The 17821-nt window shown below is 42.5% G+C and overlaps 1 protein-coding gene across 2 annotated transcripts in view; it reads left to right on the plus strand.

Moving 5' to 3' along the window:
* The window catches only part of gpsm1b (G protein signaling modulator 1b), a 147137-nt gene that overhangs the window by 56834 nt on the left and 72482 nt on the right, over positions 1-17821 (plus strand). The window lies entirely within an intron of this gene.

Raw genomic sequence — 17821 nt, forward strand, 5'->3', positions numbered from 1 at the left:
TCATCCCTTGCATCATATGCTTCTCTAGCAGGTGAACTAGGAGGCTGTATAATAACTTCAGTAAATTTAGTTTTGTTAATGAACCAATAGGATTAACAAAGACTTCCTCAATTAAATGAAAGCGGTTAATGCACCAGAGTTCGTAGAAAGGAATATAGGAAAATTCTGTTTTGTTATTTAGAAGCAAATTAGCTTTTAAAACCAGTATGGCCAGGTTATTGCTGACTGCTGGCATAGCGCTTAAAGGGGTTATTGACTGGGCTTTTGGGGTATTTCACACTGTTCCTTAAGGTCTCCGAATAGGGTATATGACATTGGTTGGGCTGAAAATGGCTCGGGTGCTGTTCTATGAGCCCTGATGCATCCTGTGAAATAGCCCCAGAATGAAATGCTACGTTTTACATTTACATTTATGCATTTAGCAGACGCTTTTATCCAAAGCGACTTCCAAGAGACAGCTTTACAAAAGAGCATAGGTCACTGATCATAACAACGAGGTAGTCCCAAACATTGCAAGCAGCCAAAACATGAAGCATACATTGTGGAAAACTAAACAAGTGCCAAAAGGGAAGACCCATGAGAGCATGCAGTTATACAAGTTTTCAAATTAAAACAACATGAACCACAAAAAGTGCAAATTAAAACAACATGAACCACAAAAAGTGCAGGACTGTACCTGTGGAAGAACAATCAATAGTAAAATATTTCACAGCGAGTACAAGACTTAACTTCGTTATAACTAACCTACAAGAGCAACAAGTCACTCAATAAGAGTCATTGTGATCCTGGAGGAAACTAGCAACAGGTCTAGCCAAGCATTCCTAAGTGCCGTTGTACTACCGGAACAAGTGTGTCTTGAGCCGTTTTCTCCTTTTATGGTATGCTCATGAATATATAGATGAGCTGTGCGCTTATTGGTTGGTTTACAACGAGTGAAGCTGCGGAGAAAAGACGCAACACGGCCAACAGCACTCACTGAAACATCAAAGGTGGAGACTTGAAAAAAAAATGTACAAATAAATCTATTGTATCACACAACACTGTTTTCAACAGATTGACTACATATCATTTGAAAGGATTACGTTAGTTATTTCCACTTCTGTTGTCGAAGCAAACAGGATCGACTTAGGTGGGTAACGTTGGCACTACAGCTTAGCAAACAGACTATCGTGATTCAACTCAGCTTCAGTTAGCTCTAGCTATCTTGCAAAAAAAATAGATCTGACAAACATGCATCTTGAATTGTAGATTTACACGACAACACAGGTTATTTATTTGAATGAAAGACAGTCAGGAACATGAAATAACGTTAGCCCCATTGCCAATAAACTAAATCATCACACATTCTACCGATGCTAGATACAGGCAGGATACTTTAGCATTGCAAATAACTGTAGTGACAACATCATACTACAGGTTGCGGTAGTGATGAACATAAGTTAGGAACAGCACCTCTTTTCAGCAACAGCTTCATAGCAAATCCTGCTTTACATTGTCCCAGGTTTTCAAAGATTTTCTTTGGTCGACCAAGACTCAACTAAAACGTCTGAAAATAGACCAATCAAACTTTGAAACGCTTAAAAAAAAAGCCATTGAGTCGCGATCTGACTTAATGGCTGCTGGACATTGCAGATTACGCCGCTAATCCCTTACGGAAGGAAAATATATTGCAGTATATTGGAAAATATCATGTGATATATTAGGTAATATATGTCCATGTATGGGATGTAATATTTATATTGTACGGAAATACATGGGATAATGTATTGATGATAAATATATTACTAATATATTAAAAACTATAAAATATATTCATGTAATACAGCAATGATTACCGTTTTCCATATATTGCAACATATTCAACATGAATATATAATATATGTTTATGTATTCCAAAATATATGCAATTATATATCTATAAAAACCAACATAATGTATTCCGATTTATATGGGAAAATGTATTGGTAATATATGTAAAGATATAGTGTCACATGTATGTTTAATATATGGTAGAATATATTTGAAGTATATGTAAAAAATATAGCTGCAAGCAGCAATGGCGAATTCCTCCTTCAAAATGGCAAAATATTGTAAAATTGACATAATAGATAGTTACACCGGGATTACCCAGAAAACCAAAAAAAGAATAGCCTGTGTCTGGAGTTGAACCTGGAACCCTTTGTTTACCAGCACAACCTCTCATCCAATTGAGCCATTCCAAGATCTAGACTTTGCAGTGTTCAGTTACTGAATAATAAAATAAGACGTTTCTCCTATGGCAATCATAGTCACATTTGGTCCAAGCTCAAACAGCTCAAATTCAGTCATATTTTCACATATTAAGGTGAAACTTTGCAGGGTACTTCAGGCGGAAGTCACCTTAAAGCCTATTCCTGACGGGGAAAACCTAATTATATGGAGAGATATACATGAAATAAATGTACAGATATGTGGTCAATATATTGTGGAATATATTTTAAATATTGGTAAAATTATATGGAAAAATATTTGAAATATATAATGACAATGATCGCTTCCAGCAAACTTCTTTTGAATTAGCCATATCCCCTAAATAAATGTCAATCTTACGGTATTTACGTTTTTGGGGGCACATTTTCAGTTAGCAGGTGGTACGTTTTGAATCGGGATTCCATTCGCAATAATGCCGTCGACAACCTTCTTAGAATACCTTCTTAGATGGCCGAGCGGTTAGGGAATCAGGCTTTTAATCAGAAGGTTGCCGGTTCGATTCCCGGAACCGCAAAAATGAAGCTGTTTCCTTGGGCAAGGCAATTCACCCTACTTGCCTCGGGGTATGTCCCTGTACTTACTGTAACTTACCTGTAAGTCACTCTGGATAAGATCGTCTGCTAAAGGTAAATATCACCATATCTGTCTGTACATTGTATGGGCATGTTCTCATTTATATACACATGCATTGTACAATATATCTTTCCATATAATTTTACATATATTTAAAATAGATTCTACCATATATGAAGCATACGTGTGACACTATATCTTTAGATATATTACCCATACATGTTCCCATATAAAGCGGGATATAAATTGCATATATTTTGGGATATATAACCACATATATTATATATTAATGTTCCATATATTGCAATATATGGAAAATGGCAATCATTGCTGTATTCTGCAATATATTGCAATATATTACATGAATATATATTATAGTTTATAATATATTTGTAATATATTTATCATCAATATATTATCCCATGTATTTACATTTATTATATATTGGTCAATGTAATGGAAAATAATATATTACTATATATTAAAATGTATTTCAAATCATGTATTGGTAAATATATTTTCTTTCCGTATGGGATAACCTACTAAAAATAAGACACCTGTGATACACCTGTCCTGTTGTAACCGAATGCCGATGTTATTTAGTATCTCTTACAATGTGCTACAAATAAAAAATATTGTTTGTTTAACATGCAAATCATCAGAGCGCGCTTATCACTGCCTGAAAACTTGCAGCATGCGAACTTACGTCGAAGCTGAGTGGGGAACGGTGCAACAGAGAAAGATTTTGTTGTCTTGGCCAGAGAAGATAATGTCATTCGATTTGGATGTGATTCTTATAAAGGCATATTTATTTTTCAACCCAGCGCGTTAGCATGAGCGAAGTAGGGCTAGACCAACTTACGTTTTTCAGGTGGTAGGCTACATCATATTCGACGTTGAACTATGAAAAATAAACCGTTGTTGGCATAGTTTGCGTTCAATGTTTTCACGTGGTACTTTGTAAATGTAAATGTACTTTAATGAAATGCTGCCACACCACAGATTTCTTTGCCATTTTGACTAATAACACCGTCAAAGTAGGCTATGCCAGAGTTTGTAGTTCTGCAGCCAATTGTGCTTGTGCCGTGTCCAAAATACCAAAACAAAGTGCAGATTAACAAAAGGGAAAACAGTAACACCTTTCGTTTTAAATTATATTACATTTACATTTATGCATTTAGCAGACGCTTTTATCCAAAGCGACTTCCAAGAGAGAGCGTTACAAAAGAGCATAGGTCACTGATCATAACAACGAGGTAGTCCCAAACATTGCAAGCAGCCAAAACATGAAGCATACATTGTGAGAAAACTAAACAAGTGCCAAAAGGGAAGACCCATAAGAGCATTCAGTTATACAAGTTACAAATTAAAAACAACATGAACCACAAAAAGTGCAGGACTTTACCTGTAGAAGAACAATCAGCAGTAAAATATTTCACAGCGAGTACAAGACTTAACTTCCTTATAACTAACCTACAAGAGCAACAAGTCACTCAATAAGAGTCATTGTGATCCTGGAGGAAACTAATATATATCAGAACATATATATTTTTTGAGTTGGTTTATTTGTGTTAAATAATGTAATCTGCTAATTCTGTTGAACATTTCTTTAATCCAGCAATGATGACACAAGAGGGAATCAGATCTCACACTGCCATATGGCAGCTTGACTAAAAAAATCGTAGTCGACCAAGAGCAAATCGACCAGAAAATTGACTAGTCAACTAAGTGGGGACAGCCCTACAAAACTGTCCTCTGTGAAATGGTTCGAGCAAATGTGTAATTGAGGGTCGAACAGGAATCTTCTCATAGACAAACATCACAGCCCGTCGAGTGTTTGGTTCCTTAGGAAGACTCTGAAAAGTTGCAGCATTGCCTGTGCAGCTGGAACACTGCATTTACGACGGTCCATATTCAATATCCTTTAAAACTTCCAAACTTTCTCCTTTGTAATTATCGTGGAAGTACACAGGGCTGGGCGCAGCTAAACTAGTGTCTGAGATCCTGGGCCAGAACACCAGAAGACTGGTCTGTATGTAAATGTTGGGCGAGACAAAAGGTGATGCTACATTTGTGACGTCACAAATTCAACTTTTTCGAAACCAATCTTTTTACAGCTGCAGTTTCAAGTTGTGAGATTTAGATAGGAAAGAGGTGTCAATGGACTTTCAGGTTCACTATGTCCATTTTACCCACCGAACTGTAGTTATTCAACTATGACAAGGTAAATTCGTTTCTGCAATCAATGACCCCTTTAACGTTCGTTTTGAGTTCGTAGTAAGGGAAATAGGAAAATTCATTATTTGTGACACGCTCTGATGAAAAGGGGCGGTTGTCGGCAGAGATCATTTCTAAATGTTAAAGCTTTCAAATGATGCGTTGAAATCTGAAAATAGTTGAAGAAAATATGCGTATCTGAATGTTGGTAAATCTGGAATGCTCTAGCAGAGAAATCCCCCTTGAAAGATTCAAGATTCTTTAAGCGCCGAGCGTCCTTCATTTTACCACAGTGAAGAGAAAAATATATCAAATTCCATGATCCTGCTATCTTGACTTATCTTAGATATGGGTCTATGAGTGTTTTCTCATCCAGTATATATATGTATATATATACTTTTTTATCACACAGGGAAAAGCTAGTTTAAAGCTCTTTTCCTCCTGTTTCTGTTCAATTGCTGCCGGCTGTGCATTCAACCATTTTTCCCTGCCTTAAAAAGGCTGTGGTTCACTTTTCTATCAGCAGATGTTGCAAGATTTCCTTGCACAAATATGTAGTTTAGACCTAATATGTAATTATAACCTAAATAAGATTCATATGAATAGCAAAATATGTAGGCCTATAACCTATGCAAAATTATGACAATTAAATTAAATTATATGAAATAGATTTGCTTCACTACATACTAGCCATTTGTGTGAAGTCAGGTAAGGGCAATTATAGTGTTATAACATTACCGGCAACAATAAATGTAATGGTAAAAGAAATCGCCCATAATTTGTAAAGCGGATACACGTAACAAATAAATGTATTTCTGAAATATTAAGAAGTATATGTGAGTCAAGCGAGTTACAGAGTAAATTTGTATTCTACAACATAAAAAGCTAAAAGAAATGTAGGCCTATTTTTGACGTGGTGAAAAGGCTGTGTAGGCATTGGAATGCTTGGAATGTTGACTGTGATTTACATTTAGTCATTTAGCTGTTACAGTAAGTACAGGGACACTCCCCCCGAGGCAAGTAGGGTGAAGTGCCTTGCCCAAGGACACAACATCATTTGACACTGCGGGGAATCAATCCAGCAACCTTCTGATTACTAGCCCAACTCCCTCACCGCTCAGCCATCTGACTCCCTACAGGAAAATGGACCTTCCAAACAGCCTGAAAGACGTTATTCACAGTTTACCAGGTCAAACAAAGATAAATTAATCCTGTGCACAATGCAATGCCCAAGATTAGCCTTTTCATTAGATTTAGCCCGTGGATGTAGCCAAAAACGAACGTATAACAACAATGTAAGCAGAATGCATGCATGAAAGTTGACAAAACTACTTGTGAAACATTATAGGAATGGGATATCGCACGTTGTACAGACTAGGGTTGCCAACTTCCTCAACCCCAAATGAGGGACACTTTCTATGCGCCTGCGCCAACAGCTGACCAACAATAAAGGAAATCACAATGTTTCATTAGCCATACCATAAACCTACTCATTTCAGTGTACATTTGGCAAACCACTACTGTACTTGCTTGGATGTATTGTTCATAGCAATAGTAAAGACAATTATTACAGGTTTCTTTCAAAATTCATGTTGTTTTCTTGAAATAGCATTAGAGTCTAACCATATGCCACAGACACTGAAAAGGTTTATGCCTAAACCAACTATTGTCACCAACAAGTAACGTGTCCTATAGCAACGTTTGCGTGAGTTTTGACGCATTTACAGTAGCCTATTATTGGCTGGCGAGGCTGTGATTGGAATACGGGACTGGAGCTGTCCCTGACCGGACAAATCAAAATTACCCATAATTCGGGATGTCCCGGACAATTCGGGACAGTTGGCAACCATAGTACAGACCAACACAGCCTACATATGAAACATTACAGCATTATAGGCTGATTGACTTCAATGGAAACTGTGCTAGAAAGATAGCCTATTGAATGGAGTTGGGAAATAGGGGTAGAGTTTGGCTGTTTATCAATTTGAAGAACGCTATGAACGCAAGTACATTCTTTTGAATAATGTTCTTCCAAGCATCTTTGCGAGAATGGTCTTGCAAGAGGACAGAATTGAGATGCAGGTTTTCTTGGCTATTGTGCAATACCCTGAACTCGCTAGCTAGGTTATCAAAAAGTCGGAGCAAATTTACAAATGAGCCGTTTCATCAATAAAATAAGCAAACTTTCTGCGACTACACTGCGCATTTTTCGTCACATTTGAAAACAGATGCCGATTTACACGTACCGTTTAGCTGAAATATGAATAGTAAAAACCAGAGGCGTTGTTAGACATAAAACTCTACTGGGGTACAGGCCCCTAAAAATGTTTTTCTTCCAAGCGTGCTCTGCACAATACACTACTCGGATTAAAACTCCACTTGCTTAACCCACTATACAACAGTTAAGGGACGCAGGTTTGATATCAGCTTTGGTGGCAGGGAGAGGTATAGACATTGTTGGAATATTCTGCTGTGCGTTTGAGTTTTTATATTCGTAAGGGATAATGTATAGAACGCCGGTCATTATCGTGAAAATAAGCCCCGACAGGGCGAACAGCACCCCGACGCAAAGCGGATAAATATTTAAGTTATTTTTTCGGCAATTAGCCGTGTAATAAGCGGGATAATGTATAGAACGCCGGTCATTATCGGGAAAATAAGCCCTGACAGGGTGAACAGCACCCCGACGCGAAGCGGAGGGGTGTAGCTTCGTTCTGAAGGGGCTTATTTTCACGACAATGACCGGCGTTCTATACATTATCCCTTACGTATCTTTCTACAATTTATTTGTTACCATTCGTAGTGTTGATCAGCAGATAAATAGTTAGTCAAAATGAACTTCATAGACGTTGAACATTCTTTAAACTTCAAATCAGCTGATGTCGCTAAGCAACGCAATGCTGGGGTTGAAAAGTTAGCGGACTACTTGCGGAGCAAATATGCATAGCAACGGTCAAATATCATCAAGATGCATCAAGATGGCGCCGACAAAGGCAGCCACGGTAGCTAGGTGCGCTCTGTTTTGTCTTGTTTTGTCTTTTAATCCAGTGTTCTGCCAAGATTTCCGGGGTTCTCTAACAAGAGAAGAACTTCTAAACATCAGGACTACAACTCCTGTGGATTTATTTCCCACTTTTCTGCTTCCAGCGGCAGAATTAGTGGGAATTATAGTCAAAGCCGCCCTCGGCTTTGTCCTAGCAGTGAAGCGCCGTAGAAGAGGCAAACGTGCCGGTGCACTGGTGCGACTCCGTCGGCGTGGGGCACGCACAGCGTTACCGGGGATATTTCTCTCCAACGTGCGTTCACTGAGCAACAAACTGGATGAACTTCAGCTACTGGTGTGGAAAAACAGAGACTTTCATTCATCTTCCGTTTTGTGCTTTACGGAGACATGGCTGAGTGAACTGATCCCAGACTCTACAGCTAGCGGGTTTCAAACTGCTGAGAGCGGATCGTGACCCTGTGCTCTCTGGCAAAACGAAAGGTGGTGGTATTTGTTTTTACATTAACAGTGGCTGGTGTGAAGATGTGACAGTGATCCTGCAGCACTGTTCTCCTGATCTGGAATCATTTTTTATTAACTGTAAACCTTTCTACTCGCCACGTGAGTTTGCTTCATTCATACTGGTCGGCGTCTACATGCCCCCTCAGGCTAGCGCCAACGAGGCTCAACGTGTGCTCGCTAACCAGATATTGTGCGTGGAGCATGAAAATCCGGATTCCTTGGTTATTGTGCTAGGCGACTTTAACAAAGGCAATCTCACTCAAGAACTCCCCAAATACAGACAACTCATCAAATGCCCTACCAGAGAAGGGAACACTTTGGATCACTGCTACTCCACAATCAGTAAAGCATACCATGCGGTTCCCCGAGCAGCACTGGGTCACTCAGACCACGCCATGGTTCACCTGATTCCTGCATACAGGCAGAAGCTTAAGCGCTGCAAGCCTGCTGTGAGGACATCGAAACAGTGGACCAGTGAGGCTATGGAGGAACTGCGGGCGTGCTTGGACTCTACTGACTGGGACATGTTCATGACTGCCTCCAATAGTCTGGATGAGCTCACAGAGGCTGTGACATCATACATCAGCTTCTGTGAGGACTGCTGTATACCAACACGCACCAGGGTGAGCTACAACAACGACAAACCCTGGTTTACAGCTAAACTCAGAAAGCTGGACAAAGAGGCCGCGTTTAGGAGTGGGGACAGGGACAGTTTCAAGGAGTCGAAGAACAGGTTTAGAAACGACTGTACTCAGAGAGGCTGAAGCGCCAGTTCTCTGCTAACGACTCTGCTTCTGTCTGGAGTGGGCTCAGGCAGCCCACTCCAAGCCCAGAGCCCCCCACTCCATTAACGACTCTCGTCTGGCCAACGACCTGAACGAGTTCTACTGTCGTTTTGAAAGACAATTGGACAGTCCTGTACAACTCCTTTTCCACCCGTGAGGCCTCCCCCCTCTACAGTGACGACCCTCTCCATTCAGGAGAGAGAAGTGAACAAACTGTTCAAGAGACAGAACCCCCGCAAAGCAGCTGGGCCGGACTCTGTCTCTCCAGCCACCCTCAAGAACTGCGCTGACCAGCTGTCTCTGGTGTTTACCTACATCTTCAACACCTCCCTGGAGACATGCCATGTGCCAGCCTGTCTCAAGTCCTCCACCATCATCCCTGTGCCCAAAAAGCCCAGGCCAACTGGACATAATGACTACAGACCCGTCGCCCTGACCTCTGTGGTAATGAAGTCTTTTGAGCGCCTGGTGCTGGCACACCTTAAATCCACCACTGACCCTCTACTGGACCCCCTGCAGTTTGCCTACAGAGCCAACAGGTCTGTGGACGATGCAGTTAATATGGCCCTCCACTTCACCCTACAGCACCTGGACTCCCCAGCATCCTACGCCAGGATCCTGTTTGTGGACTTCAGCTCTGCCTTTAATACCATCATCCCCGCTCTGCTTCAGGACAAGCTCTCCCAGCTGAACGTGCCTGATTCCACCTGCAGGTGGATCACAGACTTCCTGTCTGACAGGAAGCAGTGCGTTAAGCTGGGAACACAAGTCTCTGATTCCCGGTCCATCAGCACTGGATCTCCCCAGGGCTGCGTCCTTTCTCCTCTACTCTTCTCCCTGTACACCAACAGCTGCACCTCCAGTCATCCGTCCGTGAAACTCCTGAAGTTTGCAGACGACACCACCCTCATTGGGCTCATCTCTGGTGGAGACGAGTCTGATTATAGGTGGGAAGCAGACAACCTGGTGACCTGGTGCAGCCAGAACAACCTAGAGCTCAATGCTCTCAAAACAGTGGAGATGGTTGTGGACTTCAGGAAGAACACAGCCCCACTCACCCCCATCACCCTGTGTGACTCCCCAGTCAACACTGTGGAGTCCTTCCGCTTCCTGGGCACTATCCTCTCCCAGGACCTCAAGTGGGAACTGAACATTAGCTCCCTCACCAAGAAAGCACAACAGAGGATGTACTTCCTGCGGCAGCTGAAGAAATTCAACCTGCCAAAGACAATGATGGTGCACTTTTACACAGCCATCATTGAGTCCATCCTCACCTCCTCCATCACCACCTGGTACGCTGCTGCCACTGCCAAGGACAAGAGCAGGCTGCAGCGTATCATCCGCACTGCAGAGAAGGTGATTGGCTGCAATCTGCCTTCCCTCGAGGACCTGCACACCTCGAGGACCCTGAGACGGGCGAAGAAGATTGTGGCTGACTCCTCCCACCCTGGACATTCCCTGTTCCAGTCACTCCCCTCTGGCAGAAGGCTGCGGTCCATCAGGACCAAAACCTCACGCCATACAAACAGTTTCTTCCCTTCCGCTGTTGGCCTCCTCAACAAGGCCAAAGCTCACACTGACTGAATGTCTTTAAAAACTATTTACATTTTGCACTACACTCAATTCCTGTAATATTTGTATTTTATATTGTATTTTATATTGTAAATTGGCAACTTATATTTTACTTATTGTATATTTTATTTTAATTGTATTCCACTTAGTAAATTTAAGATTCCTATATGTTTACTGTATGCACCTTCCTGCCAAAGCAAATTCCTTGTCTGTGCAAACTTTCATGGCAAATAAATCCCATTCTGATTCTGATTCTGATATTAAACAATTGTTCACCGTAGAACGTTGGGAAGCCCCATTCAAGTGAATGGATCATTCTACAGCGTTAAGAACAGCCGTGTAATAAATAAAAATACTATAAAAGTCATCATTTTTCAAAATGGTATAGTTTTCACCCAGTCCCTAACACGACACTGCAAAGTAGCGTCTTCCGAATGTGAGACGAATGTCGAATATGAAACTAACTTCACTCGGTCTTTGGCAGGGACATCAATAGTTAATGCCAGCGAGCATTCATTTTCGTATTTATTTGAACTTAACTACTTTTTTATGAGCTTCATGTAATATTGTTTTTATGTTTTACTCAAAATAAGATGATCGGAAGGCATAGCCGCGGGAACATATTTTATCAGGGGGGTGCTGACGGGGGCTTAATGTTGCGGGGCGGCAGGGAGGAACTGGGAGTAAGATTTTTCCCTGGACTTTGTCCCAGACCGGCCCAGCAGAACTGGCCCCCATATACGCCACCAATATATATATATATATATCTATGACCTCAGCTGCCCTGCTAATGCAAGCATATTCTGTGTTCAATGTTGTGCGAGTTTGGGAGTTCTATCCTTAATGCGCGTAGGGCTTTTATTCAAGCGCTAAATAGTTCAGCTTCATGTAAAATAAACAGCCGTTTTTCAATTGGTAAAACCTTGTCTAGTGAAGGTGATTGTTTTGTCTCTTAATTTTTCAGCCCCACCCTACGTTTCTTAGCCTGGTTTTCCATCGTTATTCTTCTCCCGGTGCTCCCGATTGCCAGTCCGCTACTGCGGAGCTGTGCCACGGTGGTGGATTTTTAAGTCATATCATTTTAAATTCTCGAGCTGTCAGGGGGTGCTGCAGCCCCTCAGCACCCCTAGTTCCCGCGGCCATGTCGAAAGGCCTAACATTTTGAAACTTTCTTTAGTTTTGTAATGTTTACTTAGCCTACCTCAATTCTTGTGTCTGAGTCCGACATCTTGCCTTCTGTGTGAGTGCTGCAGTGGCTATTTGGCAAGCGCAGAAGAACGGGGTGACATGGAATTCTGCAGGCATCGGTTTGTGTTTTTGGTTAAACTGCTTTGATTTTACAAGCGTTGAGCAGTATCCTACTGCGTTTATTTTTTCCGGGATTATCAATCTAAATGAATGCACTGACTAATAAAGTAAATTGTTAAAACTCAAACTTGATTTTACTGGGGCACAGCAGATTTATACTGGGGCACGTGCCACAGTAAAAAGGGTTTAACAACGCCCCTGGTAAAAACTTACAGTTATGAAGTTTGTCTGCCTTTCCTGACATTTTGCAATGACTTCTGGGAAATCAGATGCGTTCTCGCTGGCCCAGTCACGATCCAATGCATCCCATAGACACAATAAAGAGTAGACGCAGCATTGGCTGCTGGGCACGAGAAATGCAGCCGCCATCTTGGAAAGGGCAAGTTCCTAGTTGCTTAGGGTGACTTCGTCGGGGGGGGGGGGGGTTATTGCATGCCGCACTATCTCACCAAAATGACAGTTCTCTCTACAATCACAGTTCGCGCAAGAAGGTGGAACGTAAGGGATATACCCTTTCCGAAACCTTTTGGAACGATTTTGGAATCTCTGCCGGACGCATTTTCTGGGTCTCGCAAAGAGGACATGTCCGGGTTAAAGAGGACGTCTGGTCACCCTATAAACAAGATGCCAGCACTGTGCAGCATATTCCTGCTCATATCGGCAGACAATCGCAAACAGGGCTTGGGGGATTACTTTTCACAAGATTTAACATTACCATACTATTGGCTGTATTTTGTGAAAATAATAACCATGTCCTGTATCATAGCTACATGTATGACCTTTGCAGCAAAGCAAACCGCGTTAAAATCAGTTCAGTATGATTAATTAAATGCGCTGATAGCTCATTGCCCTAGCCAAACAGATTACACTGAGTGGAGCGGTTGCCCCTTCCAAGATGGTGGTCCCATGGCTCGTCAGCGCCAGTACGCAGTAGCGGTCGATGCGGCGTCTACTCTTTATTATGTTTATGATGCATCCTCAACAGGGGTGAAAGTAAGCCGGTACTGTCCGGTACGCCGTACCGGTAAGAAATTACGAGACATGCACAGGCCCGTCACGCGAGGCAAGCAAAACAAGCAATTGCTTGGGGCGCCGAGCTGGCTTGGGGCCCCAAGACAACTAACCTACTGGTTAAGAATAAAATGCAACGACAAACTATGTGAGCGCCCCTTTGATAGTCAATGCAGTAAAGTGCAATGACACTGTTATCGGGATCCCCCTCAAGGGGCCCCTCTCATGATCTGTGCTGCTGGCAAAATACAAAACCTCGTCGGTCGGCCGTCATCATGAAGCAGAATTATCAAAAACAGGTGGGTTGAAGAGTGATACTAGAGTGATAAGAAGTCCTAGTGAATGCTTGATAAGTAAACTATAATACTGTAAATGAACAAATAAATAAACAAAAAAAAAATTAGGCTAAGTGAAATTTTCGGGGCGCACTATGCGTTGGGCGTTCTTGGTGACTTGTGTCCTTTGGATTGGAACCGTACTTGGGCAATGAAATTTGACGTCAAACGAGTTCGAAAGAACACAAGAACGGAGAAAAACGTGGATTGATAAACAGCCAATGTCTAATATGGGGAGAACAGCCACTCTCGGGAAACTTCCGGCTTCGGAACTGGTTGCAGTTCCACTCTGGTTCCATATGAGGGCGCTCACCAGTGAGTGCAGAATGAATGGAGGTCTATGGAGCCATACCCATCAAAATCCACTTTTCCCAGGATATAATTTTTTGTCCAGTAATTTGAATGTTGCATTCGAAAGAGGAGGCAAAGAAAATACACACTGCTGGGTGTTAGTGCTGGGTAAAAGTCGCTTTTTTGTTCTAGAAAGCCTTTTCACTAGCAGAATGCTAGCATATTATGGGCAACAACGACTCACCCTGTAAGAAATTGAAAGGACATGTTTTCGTTCATTCAACTTTAAGATATAATCCATGTTGAACTTGCAAAAACTACAATCAAATCTGCAATTGAATTTTTTGTTTAAAAGGGGTGTGTGTTCGTATATGTTGGGATATGTTATGTACCTTATCTAAATATTTTAAATAACGTTGGAGTTGATAGGTTAAACCTACAGTTTTGCACTTTAACTTGTAAGCCTTTGTTTGTTTATCAATGACATATACAGATTGTTGTTTTCAAAATAAAATTAACTGAAATGGTAAAAAAAAAAAAAAAAAAAATTGTTAACATAAAATTGAGGAAAATTAATCGTTTCGATTAATCGACTAATTGAAAAATAGTCTACAGATTAATCGATAGAAAAATAGTCGTTAGTGGCAGCCCTATATACAAGTAATCAATTAAAACATCATGAACCTCAAAAAGTGCAAGACTGTACCTGTAGAAGAACAATCAACAGTAAAATATTTCACAGTGAATACAAGAGTTAACCTCATTCTAACTAACCTACAAGAGCAACAAGTCTCTCAATAAGAGTCATCGTGACCCTGGAGGAAACTAACATCAGGTCCTGCCAAGCATTCCTAAGTGCCGTTGTACTCCCGGAACAAGTGCGTCTTGAGACTTTTCTTGAAGGTGGGGAGACAGTCAGTGTCCCTGATGGAGGTGGGGAGCTGGTTCCACCATTGGGGGGCCAGGCAGGAGAAGAGCTTGTGTTGGGATCGGGCGGTCTTGAGCGGTGGGACCACCAGGCGGTTGTCTGAAGAAGACCATAGGTGGCGGGTGGGGGTGTAAGGCTGTAGGAGAGACTTGATGTAGTCGGGTGCAGTCCCGTTGACTGCTCGGAAGGTCAGTACCAGGGTCTTGAATCTGATATGGGCTGTGATGGGTAGCCAGTGGAGAGAGATGAAGAGCGGGGTAACTTGGGAGTGTCTGGGAAGATTGTAGACCAGGCGGGCCGCTGCGTTCTGAATCCTCTGAAGAGGATGGGTTGCACATGCTGGGAGACCAGCGAGCAGCGAGTTGCAGTAGTCCAACTTGGAGAGGACAAGTGCTTGGACTAGCAGCTTGGTGGAGTACTCGGACAGGTATATCCTGATCTTCCGGATGTTGTAGCGGGTGAATCTACATGACCGGGAGACTGCAGCAATGTGGGCCGTGAAGGAGAGCTTGTCATCCATGGTAACCCCAAGGTTCTGACAGTTTGCCCCCCCAGGAGACCTGGTAGGATCTTCCCGACAGGTAGGATGAGAACCACTAGAGTGCAGTGCCAGTAATGCCCATCTCAGAAAGTCTGGAGAGCAGGATCTGGTGGTTAACCATATCAAACGCTGCAGAAAGGTCCAGCAGAATGATGACGGATGACCTGGAAGCCGCTCTGGCAGACTGGAGGGCAGTGGTGACTGACAGGAGGGCAGTTTATGTGGAGTGGCCGGTCTTGAAGCCGGATTGGTTGGGGTCAAGCAGGTTGTTCTGAGAGAGTAAGTTTGACAGTTGGTTAGATACAGCACGTTCTATTGTTTTTGAAAAGAATAGTAACAATGATACCGGTCTGTAGTTCTGGAGGACGGCATGGGTTAAGGGAGGGTTTTTTGAGTAGAGGGGTAACTCTGGCCTGTTTGAAGGCAGAGGGAAAGGTGCCGGAGGCAAGGGAGGAGTTTAGGACATGGAGAAGAAAAGTTATGATGGAGGGGGAGATGGTTTGAAAGAGAGGGGAGGGGACAGGATCAAGGGGACAGGAGGTGGGGCGATGAGAGAGAATGAGGTCAGAGATCTCTGCCTCGAACAGGGAAGAGAAAGAGTTTAGACATTTAGTTAGGTCAGCCATGTGCGGTGAGAGGGTAGGAAAGGGTTTAGGAAACCGACTGCTAATGTCAGCGATTTTTTCTCAAAGAAGTCGTCTGCTGTCAGGGTGGAGGGAGGGGGTGGGGGAGGTGGGTTAAGGAGGATGGAGAAGGTAGAAAAAAGTTTGTGGGGGTTTGAAGCGGAGTTAATTTTGTTCAGAAAGTATAGGGTTTTAGCACCAGTTATGTGAGAAGAGAAGGATTTAAGGAGGGAGTGATACTTATCAAGGTCCAGACCGTCTTTTGACTTGTCCAGACATTTTTGATAGGGGTGGCACAAGGGGTAGCCCGCCTCTGACTGGGCATATAGCCAATCATATTTTAAGATATTGGGGTGGCCAATCAGATTTCAGGGGTGGCCCGTGCCACCCTAGGCCACTCCCTGAACACGCCACTGCTTTGTAACGGCCTGGATAGCTGCTGTCTCTCAGCTCTACTCAGACACAAGATTTAGCAAAAACACAACACAAGCTACAAATGTAAAGTCACTTACTTACTCAGGAGACAGTCACGATGCACACTCAGTGAAACACTATTCGCTTTGAATCAGATTACAGAAGTCAGGGCTATATAGCTACTTTCTACAATGACCCTAACTATGTAAACAAAGGCCAGGGTCTCACGCAGCTGCGTTAATTCAAAGTTAAATGATACATATACAAACACACACCTCACTCAGCTTCGTGAATATATTTTAGGAGGAAATTCTTAGTTAAGAACTTCAACTGCTATTTAGCAGAACTCTAAATATGAGATGTTTTGTGAATACGGCCCTAGATCAATATTACAGTTCATTCCAAACCACCAACTTGGCAGTGATGAGAGGTGGAAAGGGTTGAGTCTGGTGGGAAAAGCCTAGTTGTGTGTTTGTGTGAGGAAGAGAGAGAGTATGTGTTTTGGAAGGAAGGAGAAAAGGATATTGAGAGGAAGTGAAAAGTGTCCACTCTTGTGTGCATTTAGTTGAAACAGGGAGCATCTGTTTGAAAAACATCCACTCGTACAACATGTGGTTAAGATGGAAAGACTTTAAAGGGTGTAACCTTTTTTAAGTGAAAAATGTCACCCTATAAATAAAATTCAACATTTAAAAGTTAAACTAGAAGGGGTACAATTTCTGGGGGAATTGTGAGGTGTGCTTGAGTCGGTTGCAGATAGGTCTGAAATGTTTTCACTGATATTTCAAGTATGCATACTTATTATTTAAAAAGATGGCATATATTAAAAAGCATACATTTTGTGCTGCTCATTTACACTTCAAAATACTAAGTGTGGAATGAAACAGGGTTCTGTTGCCATTTCCCTTAGTGCAAGGGAATGGTGATAGGCTATGTTGCAGCCTCACATAGTTAAAACAGTTGTGACATACGCAGGGCTCTCAGTCATTTCGGTCTTTAGTCACGCCCTCCCGCCCGCCACACATTGTATTTCTCACGCCGAAAACAAATATTTATAGTATATTTAATATGCCGCAGCACCCAACCAAAATTCCTTGGCCCGCCCCACTCTCACTATGGAACCGCCTGTCAGTCACCACTGCCCTCCAGTCTGTCAGAGCGGCTTCAAGGTCATCAGTCATCATTCTGCTGGACCTTTCTGCAGTGTTTGATACGGTTAACCATCAGATCCTGCTCTCCAGACTTTATGAGATGGGCATCACTGGCACTGCACTCCAGTGGATCTCATCCTACCTGTTGGAAAGATCTTACCAGGTCTCCTGGGGAGGCAAACTGTCAGTCCTTGGACCCCTCCTCTTCTCTCTGTACACCACCTCACTTGGACCAATCATCACCTCCCATGGCTTCTCCTACCACTGCTACGCTGACGACACGCAGCTGTACCTGTCGTTCCCCCCGACTGATCCAG

This window comes from Hypomesus transpacificus, unplaced genomic scaffold (genome assembly GCF_021917145.1).
Source record: "Hypomesus transpacificus isolate Combined female unplaced genomic scaffold, fHypTra1 scaffold_137, whole genome shotgun sequence".
NCBI classification, from domain to species: Eukaryota; Metazoa; Chordata; class Actinopteri; order Osmeriformes; family Osmeridae; genus Hypomesus; species Hypomesus transpacificus.